Source organism: Limulus polyphemus, unplaced genomic scaffold (genome assembly GCF_000517525.1).
Source record: "Limulus polyphemus unplaced genomic scaffold, Limulus_polyphemus-2.1.2 Scaffold366, whole genome shotgun sequence".
Classification (NCBI taxonomy): Eukaryota; Metazoa; Arthropoda; class Merostomata; order Xiphosura; family Limulidae; genus Limulus; species Limulus polyphemus.
In genome coordinates, this window is record NW_013665976.1 from 390,114 (window position 1) to 402,270 (window position 12,157).

The window sequence follows — 12,157 nt, forward strand, 5'->3', positions numbered from 1 at the left end:
CACTATATCTAGTAATCTCCTGACAATTCACGAAGGTTCGAGAGAACGAGTGGCGTGATAGTCACGTGACCTCGCTGACGCAACAATATCTTTATGATCTGACTGTCTGAATATTTTGTGTCAGAAAGGACTATTACATACCATTCTCATTTTTAGTGGTATTACAATAACTACGAAATTCCAAACAGTTTCAAATCTTGGTTATGATGCATACTGTTTCATCAAGAATTGATGTCGCTGTGGTTGTATATGTCACGTGACTTGCTGATTTGCATATTCAATGTACTTTTAATATAGCCTATTCAGCTCATCTGTATAATGTTAGTTCGAGTGTAATCTGAGTTTCAGTCTATATTATGTTAAATACTATTTTTGTATTAGCAAGTTTAAGTTATGACAGAAGATTAAAGTACATTTTTGGAAGAAAGTATTTCCCTATTTCTCTTTGTTCTTCTGGTATAAATATTTTAAAACGTGGGATTTAACTGATGTTGTGTGTCATGTTTAAGCTATCAAAATGTAAAAGTAATCCTAACTTATTGATCATAAAGTCAGTCGAACAAGTCAATAATTGCATCTAGTTGTTTATAAGTTTATAAAATTCGTTTTATTAACTCAGCTTTGAATAATTACTTCGAGAGTTTTATTAATTTAAAAGTTTTTGAAGTTCAGTAGTTTATATTATGTAATGACCATGTATCTCCTGTATTTCTATTTAGTTAGCTAATAAGTTTGACTTCAGTTTTTTAAACGAACTTCAAAACAATTATTATAAATTCATATTTTTTACTTATGCTTGAATAGAATGGTTTATCTAATCACGCATTAAAATATTAATATCATAAAAATGACTGCAAAGTCAATATAAAAATCTAACCAGGTAACAAGCGGTAATTAGTATTAGTTACCTGTTAAACATATGTAAATAAAACCACCAGATGTCAGAGTAGGCTTCTATCGTTTATTCAATAAGAGCACGCAGTTTTGTGATGGAGGAACCGGCAGAAGGAGTGAATGTAATAAAACGATTTTTAAGAGATTTTGAATATGAAAGTTCAACGGCGTCTGATGAAGGTGTTCAGTATCGAATTGGAATTATCGGAAGATATCATCTTACTTCTGAAGATGTTCAAGCAGAAGTTTTTGACTGGGTAATGCACTATTTAGAGCAAAAGTAAGTAACCACGCTGGACAGTCGTGAACGGTCTAATTTACGTAACGTAGTATACTGTTACACACTGTTTTACTTTAAGTAGTGTTAGTATATGATAATACAGGCTGTAAAGCTATAGTATACATATTATATAAATATAATATTAGCCATTAGTAACTGAGCTAGCGCCTAAAGCGAAAATTTAACATTCAACACTATTTACTGCCATTATGAAATTACACTCATTTTACACGGTTCATAATTTCTCATGGGTCATACTAAGTATTGAAAAGGAAATATTTTTATATATCTAGTTGTACTAGTGCTACTAGTTGTAGTACTAATAGGCTTGAAGTTGAAGACAAAATGTTTTAAACTGTGAATGGAAATACCTGTAGAAAATTATTATCAAATTAACTTGATGCAAGCAGGTATTTAATAATCAAAGAAAATATAGTATTTTTTTTTAATTTGGGGGTTGAGAGGGAAATGTTACCTTTCTAGTGAAATATGATATATGCACATTTTCATTGAATAGGATATTGTTTTCATTTATGATGTGTCTACTTTCAAATTATTAATCAATTTGCCATTTAGCTTTCTACTAGTTCAGTAAAATGTATCTTCCCTTCTCAGTGCTGCAGCTACTTTTCAGTGTTTAGTAGAACTGCAAATCACATTGACAATTTCATGACTTTTTGATGAAAGCACAACTAACTTAAACTAGACTAGCCTAAATCTTAAAAGTAAGTTAATTAATTTTTTTACTGCTTATTATTTTAATAAGGAAACCTGATAATAATAATATTTTTGCCTTTATTAGCTTTTGACTATTGTAAGTTATAAAATATTAAGAGGAACACTTAGGTAAAGTAGTACAGTTTGAACCATGCCCTTAGCCTCATAATTTATAGTAATAGTTTAGTGAAATTAATATCTGGTGATAGTAGTAGTTGTTTTTATCCATTGTTGATGTTTCATTGTTTATTAAGTCAACTTTTTTAGTGACATTATATTATTATTCATGTACTGATCTTATACCAGTATCTAGCGAAACCACAGCCAAGGGAACGGGCTTGGTATAAGGTTAACAAATTGAGTCATTGTTTGACTTCATATTTATGGCTGAAAACAGGCTTAAATTAAACATGTGTGTAGGAGATGTGGCTTTGGCATCTGGTAAGTTGTCTATACACACTGCACATAGTAAGTTCTGTAACTTCTATTAAGTGTATTAGCCTTGCGAATCAATAATTCATTGATTTATATTTTAAAATTTATTGAAGCAATATTACTCTATATATAACAGTATTTTTTGTTTCACTTTCTGTCTTCTTGTATAAAATGTCATCTTTTAATCTTTTATATCAAGCTAATAGTAGTTGGGATTTGGTACTTAGTTTTCATTGATCGCTCACTGTTGCTTGGGGGAGCTTTGTACATTTTTTAGACTAATGTCAAGCTTGTATAGTTGGAATAACAAAAAATAATAATGATCAGAAACATTGTTTGATTAGTTGACTACTGTTGTGTGTCATGGTACTAATTGATTAAGCTGAACAAACTTAAATGAATTGAAAATAAGAATGAGAAATCATCATGGCAATATTTCAGTTTCTTGGGTAGTTGAAATAATTAATCAGAAACATTAATTGATGATTGAAACTAATCAAGTTAATTGCCCGACTGTTATTAATATATTTAGGAAGGAGTAGCTTCATATGTAAATTGTGAGTTAGATCTTGTTCATGTTGATGATATCAAAGCTAGTAGTAATGAGGTTGAATATATTTGGGTTTATGTTAGTGGTATAAGGGGAGAAGGCTTTTAGTTGGAATTTGTTAAAGATCACCATATGAAACCGATGAAATTAATCTCTACAGTGAGATAAAGAAGTAAACTGTTAATGAGATTATACTTATGGGAGATTTGAATTTTAGGCATATAGATTGGGAAATGTTAGAGTAAAATCGTGAAGGAGACAGGTCCTTAGGAATTGTTTGGGATGGATTTCTTCAACAGTTGGTTAGGGAACCTACTAAGAACAATACTATTTTTAGACTTATGGCTAACTTCTAATAAAGAAATGTTGATAGGGTAGAGATTGGGGAACATCTGGGTTGATGTTTTGCTGCATATGAAGATAAGGAATAGTGAGATTTTGGTTCCAAATTTCAAATAGCAAATTTTGAAAAGATGAGACAAGAAATATCTGCTGTGAATTGGGCAACTGAATTAGTTGGAGATACTGATCAAATGTGGAAAAAAATAGTTTTTAAATACATTCTTAAATATTCAAGATAGGCATGCTCTTTATAGACAAAAAAAGGATAGCTGCAAGTAAAAACTAGGTTGGCTCACAAAGGATATAAAGAATAATATTAAAGAAAAGCATTGTATATATAAACTTTTAAACTAAGTGTAGAGGTAGACTTGGAGGATTATAAAAGATCAAAAGAGTTGGTCAAATGGGAAATTAGGAAATCAAAAAGTATATGAAAAAAAGACTGATCGAAAGTGTGATGATTAATAATAAGGATTTCTTCAAATACATTAAGGGTAAGCAAAATGTTAGGATGGGAGCAGAGCCTTTGAGAGCTCATACAGGAAGACCAGTATGTGATGATTAGGGGACAGCTGGGTTATTAAATTGTACTTTTTTTTGAGTTTTTCTAATAAAGATATAAGCAATATTTTTCATCCTGAACAGTTGCTAAATGGAAACAAGATAGAACAAGATGATCACATTAATTCTGAGCTTATTAAGAAAAAAATGGGAAGTTTAAAGAACAATAAAACTCCTGGATGAAGTAATATTTACCTGAAGGTTTTAAAAGAGGTTAAGGATTGAGTACGTGAGCCACTTGCTACTATTTTTTCTAAGTCCTTGAACAGTGAATACCCAGAAGATTGGAAGTTAGATAATGTTACTTCTCTTTTCAAGCGAGGTGTTAAAAATTGTCTAGGTAATTATAGGCCTATTAGTCTTTCATCAGTGATAACAAAGTGTTTTGAAAGTCTGATAAAAGCATTTTTCCCCTAGTGAAACCATGCTGACGGTCAAATTAAAATTTGTAAACTTTGTTAAATAAGCCAACCTATCCCCCCCCCCCCATACCTATAGACAGAAGGCAACTGGCTGGCAGTACTTACTACCCACTTGTTTTCATTTCATTTTAGCTGCTGACTAGAATAAAGACAACTGATATGCACCACCAGCTAATAACTTTAGTTGTACTACCATCTTTTGAGGAACCCTGTACTAATCAATTAATGAAATGTAGTCAGTTAATGGAGCTGTTGATTAATCAATTAGCAAATAATATTAATCACCCAGTTATACTTTGAATGTTATAAAATTAGTTAAAATAAAACTTTCTTCAAATGAACACAAAAATAAACCAGCTATATACAGTTGTAGGCGGGAACTAAAAAGTGACTTACAGTTAATTAGTTCCAGTCATTAATGACCCAAAATGAAGGTTAATGTTTTACATATTCTACAAGTCAACACCTCCAATTTGGGAGATGATTTGTCTAAGTAATCAAATCACACATGACACCTACATGTATAAAGAGTTTACATGATAATAAAACGATTTGAGCCTCACCACATCACTACAGTCTATGTCTTCTTTTTCAGCCATGCTCATTCTGAAAACTGTGTATTTCGAAAGCAGTACAGTCATTCGCAAAGAATTTCAAAAGTCCAACATAAAACTTCCTGAAGTTTCAATTCATGCCAAGTGTCAAACGTAAATAATTATTCCAAACATAAATACATGTACAGCTGAGTAAATTTTCATCCCAGATACATAATTTAAATCATACAGGAATAGACATAGGCTATCTCATTATTTCCTAAAGGTTACTGTTATAACTCGTCGTAAAAAAGTAACAATAACTGAATACTTAAAAAAACCAATTAAAAATTTAAGAACTCTCAAAGTAAACAGAATAATTTTCTCACATTTTCTACTGTTGTACTGTTTGTACCAAAGTATTTTATAGTGTTTATAATACCCATATTATGTGTACATAGAAAAATAATATGTTAATATTAATCACTATTAGGAAGTGATTGATAGAATTTGTACTAAAAGTTCTATAAAAGAGCTTAAAGAGATTTCTGTTGGTTTATTGACATAAGCATCTTATCACATGTACCTCTTATATTCTTTATTTTATTATAATATACCTGTAACTTAGTTTATGATTCTAACCTTTCTTTAAGTGTTGAATGTTTAAAATTTGACAGATTTGTAATACACAAGTTATTATACAACACTTTTAGAAAGAAATGGAACTAGAGCTGGGCAGTTTAATTGGTTACCTATGAGCAGCAATTAGATTAATTAATGTCATGTAAATTAATTGATTAATTGAAATTACAGTTAAACTGATTATTATGAAAATAATCAACTTATCAAAATTAGGGTTTTTGATATATCATCTATCCAAATAACTGAAATATTGCTGTTATGCTTGTTTGGTGTTGAGCACAAAAGTACATAATGGCACCATATATCAATTTTAGTCATATATGTATAAGTTTGATTCCTATTGCTATTGCAAAGCTGTTAAGACTATTTGACACACACCAATTTTGAATGGCTGACTAGAGGGAAGACAACTGATTTGCAGCACCAGCTACAAACTTTTTTTTAGTTATAGTACCATGGTATGAGGAACACTGTACTAATTAATTAATGAAATGTAGGCAGTGAGTAGAGCTGTTGATTAATCAATCAGCAAATAACATGAATCACCCAGTTATACTTTGAATGTTATATGATTTGTTAAAATTGTGTGAGAAAATTATTCTGTTTATTTTGAGAGTTCTTGAAATTTTAATTGTTAATGAGTCTTGTTTAAGTATTAAAATATTGTTACTTCTTTAAAACTAGTTACATCAGTAACCTTTAGGAAAAAATGGGATAGTTTATCTCCATTTCTGTATGATTTAAATTATGTTTCTGAAATGGAAATTTACTCAGCTGTACATGTTTTACACTTGGATTAATTATTTATCTTTGATAGTTGGGATGAATTGGAATTTCAGGAAATTTTGTGTTGGATTTCAAAATTTCATTCAAGTGGTTGTTACTCTTAACTACTTAAAAGTCCTGAATAAACCCTCAAGCTTTACATTTTATTAATCTTTGTAAGTTATCCGGTAATCATTAAAGAAACCAGTTGAAAGCTACGTAGGCAATGAAAATTTAAGGGTTAGCTGTGAAAACTAATGAAAGAATTAAGCATAATTTACCATAATTTTTTGACATTTGCTAAGAAAAGAAAGACTTACTTACATACAGTAATTCTTAAACATTGGCAAACAGCTTGTAGTAGTGGTATTCAAGGCTCTAAGTCTACATTCTTGGTGGTACAGCATTCCTTGGCACAACAGCACAAACCCCAAGAACCCTGGAAATATTTATTTGTTGTGTTATACAGACTAAAAAGGAATGTTTTAAAAAAGTTAAAAATGGAAAAGAAGAAGTTCAAACATCATGTTTTGCCAATGTTAATGAAAACTCACTGAGTGTCCCGTTATTCTTTCAATACACATGTAAATCAACACATAATCCAGTCATATAAAAATTTATTCATGTGACTACATCATATATACACTAAAAATACACATTTTTACTGAGTGATGTGTTCAGTTCTTTATGTTAATAAATTCTATTTATAGTTATGTTACTGTTTAGAAATAGGTGTTACGACCTTTACATCTACGCAAGTTAACTTTGGTTTATGCTAAGTTCTGAACTTGAAGCACATAATTGCAGTTAAAGCTATTAATTAAATATTGATGTTTGGGTAGGTTTGTTATATTAGGTTATTTATTTATTTGTTATAAACAAGTTTAATTAAATGACTTGTTTTCTGCTTAATAGATTATAAGACTATTACAAAAACATTTATGCCAGTATGATTCTTGTTGGTTATTTATGTCCACATTTGCTCAGAAGTAAAATATTCATTTTATAAGGTTGATAGCCGAATATAAAAGAATGAGTTATGATAGCAATATTATGTAAATAAAGATACATAAAGGCAGAAAAATAAGTATAGTACATTTGAAATATCTTTTTAACTCAAATTGTTGAATTTCCTTTAGGGTATTGGCTTAGTTTTATGTACTAGATTCACTATCACTGACATAACTAAAGGGGGGCATGGTCCCCCATCCAATTATTAAATTTTGTCGATATGTCGATGGTATGTTATAATGAGTAACTTACATTAAATTTTGTACTTCTTGGAGGGATGGTAAATAAATTAAAGAAGAGGGGATGCCTAGAGAAAAAAGTACCATTTCTCACACTAGGGGAAATTCAGGATTTTTTTTAAACATTGCCTTATAAAATTAAGATCTTGAAACTTGTATACTATTAAAATATGGATTATTAGCTATGATTTTATGCTGTACTAATTGGTATAACATGAACAAAAAGTAGTTTAATCAAATTTTGAATGTAACTTACTAAAAACATTGCGACATGTACAGTAAAGGATGTCTGTGGCGAAAGTTAAATCAGGTCAATACTCTTCAACCACCTTAAAAGTTATTGTATTACATGGTTATTAATTCAGTCAAGTCACTTATGATGGCTACTAAACTGCCTTCAGTGGTACATTAACACTTCATACTTCATGTTGATAGATCTGGTCACATCAAAGCAAAGTGTAAATATTGTGAGCAGACTTTCTATATCAGAAAAAACTACTTCTAATCTGCTGACACAGGTAAGCCTTTTATATTTTTGTTAATATGAACTATATTCTATATAAAGTATACAATATAATATAGGTACACTAAATTTTGCATGTATGTTAAGCTATATTTTTTATTATTTTCATTTATTTAGTATGGTACATTTTTTATTATAAACTTTATATTATATAACTGAGATGCTCTTTTGTATTTCTAGCATAATCATAAAGCAGAGCTACAGAAGTCTAAATCTGGCTCTGGTACTTCCGCCCAGGTGCAGCAGCCTACAATAGCAGCGTACTAACAAACTTGTCAATTTCATTGCTGGTGCACTTCAACCCTTTTCAGTAGTGGAGTCAAAAGATATTCAAGATCTAATGGCAGCCATGGATTTGAAGAAGTCCAACAAAAAGTCATCTCACTACTACAACTTTTACCCAACATCAATGTCACTGTGGATATCTGGAGTAGTAGACAAATGCACAGCTTTCTTGGAGTCACTAGTCATTTTGTCAGCATTTCAAGGGACGTTACACATCTGATAATACTGCAGCTCAATATGATGAAATAATAAATCTCTTTAACATCACCAACAAGGTGTCGCATGTGACATCTGATCATGTATCCATCATGATCAAGGCTTTCAGCTTGCCTGGGTTTGAACTGCAGACACTACCTAGTGTGAGAGATGGTGATAGCTCATCTACGGATAGTGACTCAGAAGATGACCTTTTGGATGAATCTAAATGAGCATAAAATTATTCTGAATTTATTCCTAAACATGACCCCTGCTTTTCCCACATGCTACAGATTGTGATCAGGGATGGCATGAAACAAGCTGCACCACAGCTGAAAGTAATTTCCAAAATATTAGCTATCATATCCTACACTTGTAAATCAACACAATCAACTAATGGAGAGGAGGGAGTTCAGTCGGCAACACCAACATGATGGATCTCGGAAATTAAGATGATTAAGTCTTTATTGAAGATTCCCCCAGGAGAAGTTGGATAATCTAGATACTGATTCATTGAAACATACTTTTCATGAGTGAACTGTGCTTGCAGATTTGGTGACAATACTGACACGTTTTGAAAAGGCAATAGGTTTCACTCAGGGTCAGAACATTGTTACCTACAGTTATGTAATGTCATGTGTTTATGGGCTGATGACTGAGATTGACAGCATGCAGTCAAGATATAATTTCACTCTTGTCTCTGCACTGAAGAAATCTGTTCATGCCAGGCTGACTCAGTATGAGCAACGAAGTGTCTTCTGCCTGGCTGTGGCAATGGATCCCAGATTTAAACCTGACTGGTGTTTCACTAGACCTATGGTCTATGAATCCAATCAAATGCTCTTGTAACAAGAAGTCAAGAAAGTTTCCTCAACTAGTAATCCTACAACCATGGAACCAAAAGAGGACTGTAAATCCCCCCCTTACAGAAGTAAACTCTTTAGTTTCTTTGCTGCCTCCAAGAAAACAACAACCTCATCTTCAGAGGATACAGAGATTGTTACCTATCTTGATGATCCTTGCATTCCTGAAGAAAGCAACCCTCTAGATTATTTGAAGATCCATGAAAAAAACTTTCCTACCCTATCTCTACTATCCAAACTTGACCTGAGTGTTCCAGCATCCTCTGTCTCCATTGAGCATTTTTTTAGCATTGGAGGTGAAACCTTTAAATCTGGTAGCTGCCATCTCACTGACAAGACATTTGAGAGACTGATGTTCATAAAGAACAATGGACAGTTATAATATCTTTAAGTCTCCTTTAAAAATATATATTTTTATTCTAAAACTTTATTATTGCATATTGAAAAATAAAAGTATTGAAATGTTATTATTCGTTCAAATTTTGTTTCAGTTTCTCAAAAGTTTGTTTCAAAAAATAAAAAGTACTGAAATCTTATTGTCTGCTGTTTCAACATTATTGCATATTACCTGACAAAGTATTCATGAACACATTTCTATGTATTCATATTCAAATACTTAGCATTTTTCCTGCATTAATATTCATAAAAAAATATGAAGTATTCGTGTATGTATTTGATTACTGGTCTCCAGTATTCACCCCCATTCTTGATATATATTTGTGTGTGTGTGTCTATATATAAATTGTCTGTCTCTGAACACAGTTGTGTATACTGATTTTTGTCCTTGTAGTTACATACACTACGTGTGGTCCTTGTGTTGAAGTGATAGATGTGCATGATTTGAAGAAGAGAATCTTAACTACATGAGCTTTATTTCATGGATAGTTGAAGTAATAACTAATTTTTTTATGATTCCTTCTTAATACTTCATGGTTGTAGTACGTAAGGTCATCCTAATGTTAACTCCTATATTGGTGCTAACAGCCACTGCCAACCTGTTGATCTGATAATACCCATTGTTACCATATTTCTGTGATTTAAAAAAAGCATCATTTAACTTTTTTGATAGATGTCATGATTATAATTTTTATGCATATTATAATTATCCTTCTTTTGTAACAAATACCATCAATATGCAAGTAATGAGATGATTATAAATATATTAAATAAAAATGATCTAATTATTTAATAACATAGCTATTTATTTCCAACATAAAGAATACTGTACAATTTATCTTCTACATGCTGTTGAATATACACAAATAATTTTAACTTGATAATAAATGGATGTTTAATCCATGTGCTCTTAATTAACTTTGTTAACAAATAGATGTTAAATTTGTGTTTTTTTGTAATGAAAGTTGATGAACAAAAACTGTAACATTCATGATCTGACCAAAGTATTATGTGCTGTTTGGTTAACTTTTTATTTTAAAGTTGAAAATAATACTATAGTTTTTTTCTATCCAAAATGTAAAACTCATTTTGGTGAAAAGCAGAAACATCAAGTGAAATCCATGAAATATCTTATAAGGGAATAATTGTAAAAATGTTTTTATTTTTCTTATTTAGGGTGTAAAGTTGTTTTTTTTCCTGCTCAAGAGTTGAGATTATGTACTGTGACAAGTGATAACCACTGAATATTCTGAATTTACTCGGTAACAATTTATGATATAAGAAAAAATTAGGAGCACAACTGCTTGTGAAAATTAGCAATGTAATAATACACAACAGTTTCACAGTACGGGCATTCTCAGTACAGCAGTGTTAGATGTTTACTAATTTATGTGCATCGAATAAAGAACAGTTCCATAAACAACTGCCAAAGGAGATATCCAACAGCTGGCTACAGAACTTCTTAAGAGCAAAAGCTCTGAAAAGGAGTAATCGTGTGATGTAAGTTAAAGTAATGAGTCACTTCACAACAATTTGTAAGAATATCTCTTTACCATCACGCTTGCATCAGAGTCTTGTGTTTTCTTACATTATACACCCATAGACACCATGTCTTCATACAGAAAATGTCTGCTACTGTGCATGGTAATTATTTTTTAAGTTCTATGTTACTATTTCTGCATTAACCATTTTCAACTTTCATCAAGTAAATGGTTATTTTCCATTGAACTTCTGTGTTTCCAACATACAAAAATAACTTCCTGGTGAAAACTGTTTTATTTATAGTTTCACCGTTTTTTTGTTCTACTTTTTCTGTCAGCATGGAGACCACCATTCAAAGAATGTACTTACTACATATACAGTTCAAAACAAAAAGAATCAAACATTTCCTGGAAGAAAAAGCATGCATTTCAACAACATTTGTTAACTTCACTTAGAAACTGTACTAATGGAAATTAAAGACAATATCACTTAGTGACATGTACGTGTGGTACACTTATAGGATGAATATGAGAGATATTTCTAAACATTAGTTTCTGCATCTTTTGTTAGAATTTTATACAAATTTTCTTTTAGACATCACTAATATATTTTTTTGTATATATGAAGTATTTTTCGTATGTTGTTGGTTCAAAATCTAGTTCATAAATGTATTTTAACTTTTAAACAATGTAAAGTCTAAAATTTCATATTAACTTAACTCTGAAAAATGTATTGAGAGTGTCCTAGCAAACTAATTTGTTAAGCTAGAAAAATGTGTACAGACAACATAAAAAAAAATGTTCTGATATGATAACTTATGTATTTAACTTTGTTATAAAATTTTTCAGAAAGATTTAAGTTTCAATCTCATCGAAAGAAAATTAAGAAATGTTAACAGGATTTTCGACTTAGCTAAAATCTTTGCATTCTAAAACAGTCTTTTATTTCAGCGTACAGCAAGGTACTTGTATAGATAACGAGTAGTCAGCAATTCACACAATTGCAAAAAGTTAAATTGCATG

The 12,157-nt window shown here is 30.8% G+C and overlaps 1 protein-coding gene across 4 annotated transcripts in view; it reads left to right on the plus strand.

The window, feature by feature from the left end:
* Nucleotides 1-981: 981 nt before the first annotated feature.
* Nucleotides 982-12,157, plus strand: part of LOC106457731 (mucin-17-like) — a 43,586-nt gene continuing 32,410 nt past the window's right edge. For 3 of the 4 annotated variants that reach the window (XM_022383744.1, XM_013917177.2, XM_022383742.1), the window contains exon 1: nt 982-1,174. The gene's annotated coding sequence lies outside the window, so the exon portion shown is untranslated. Of the gene's footprint in view, nt 1,179-12,157 lie in introns of all 4 variants that reach the window. The other variant, XM_022383743.1, reaches the window with a different exon arrangement.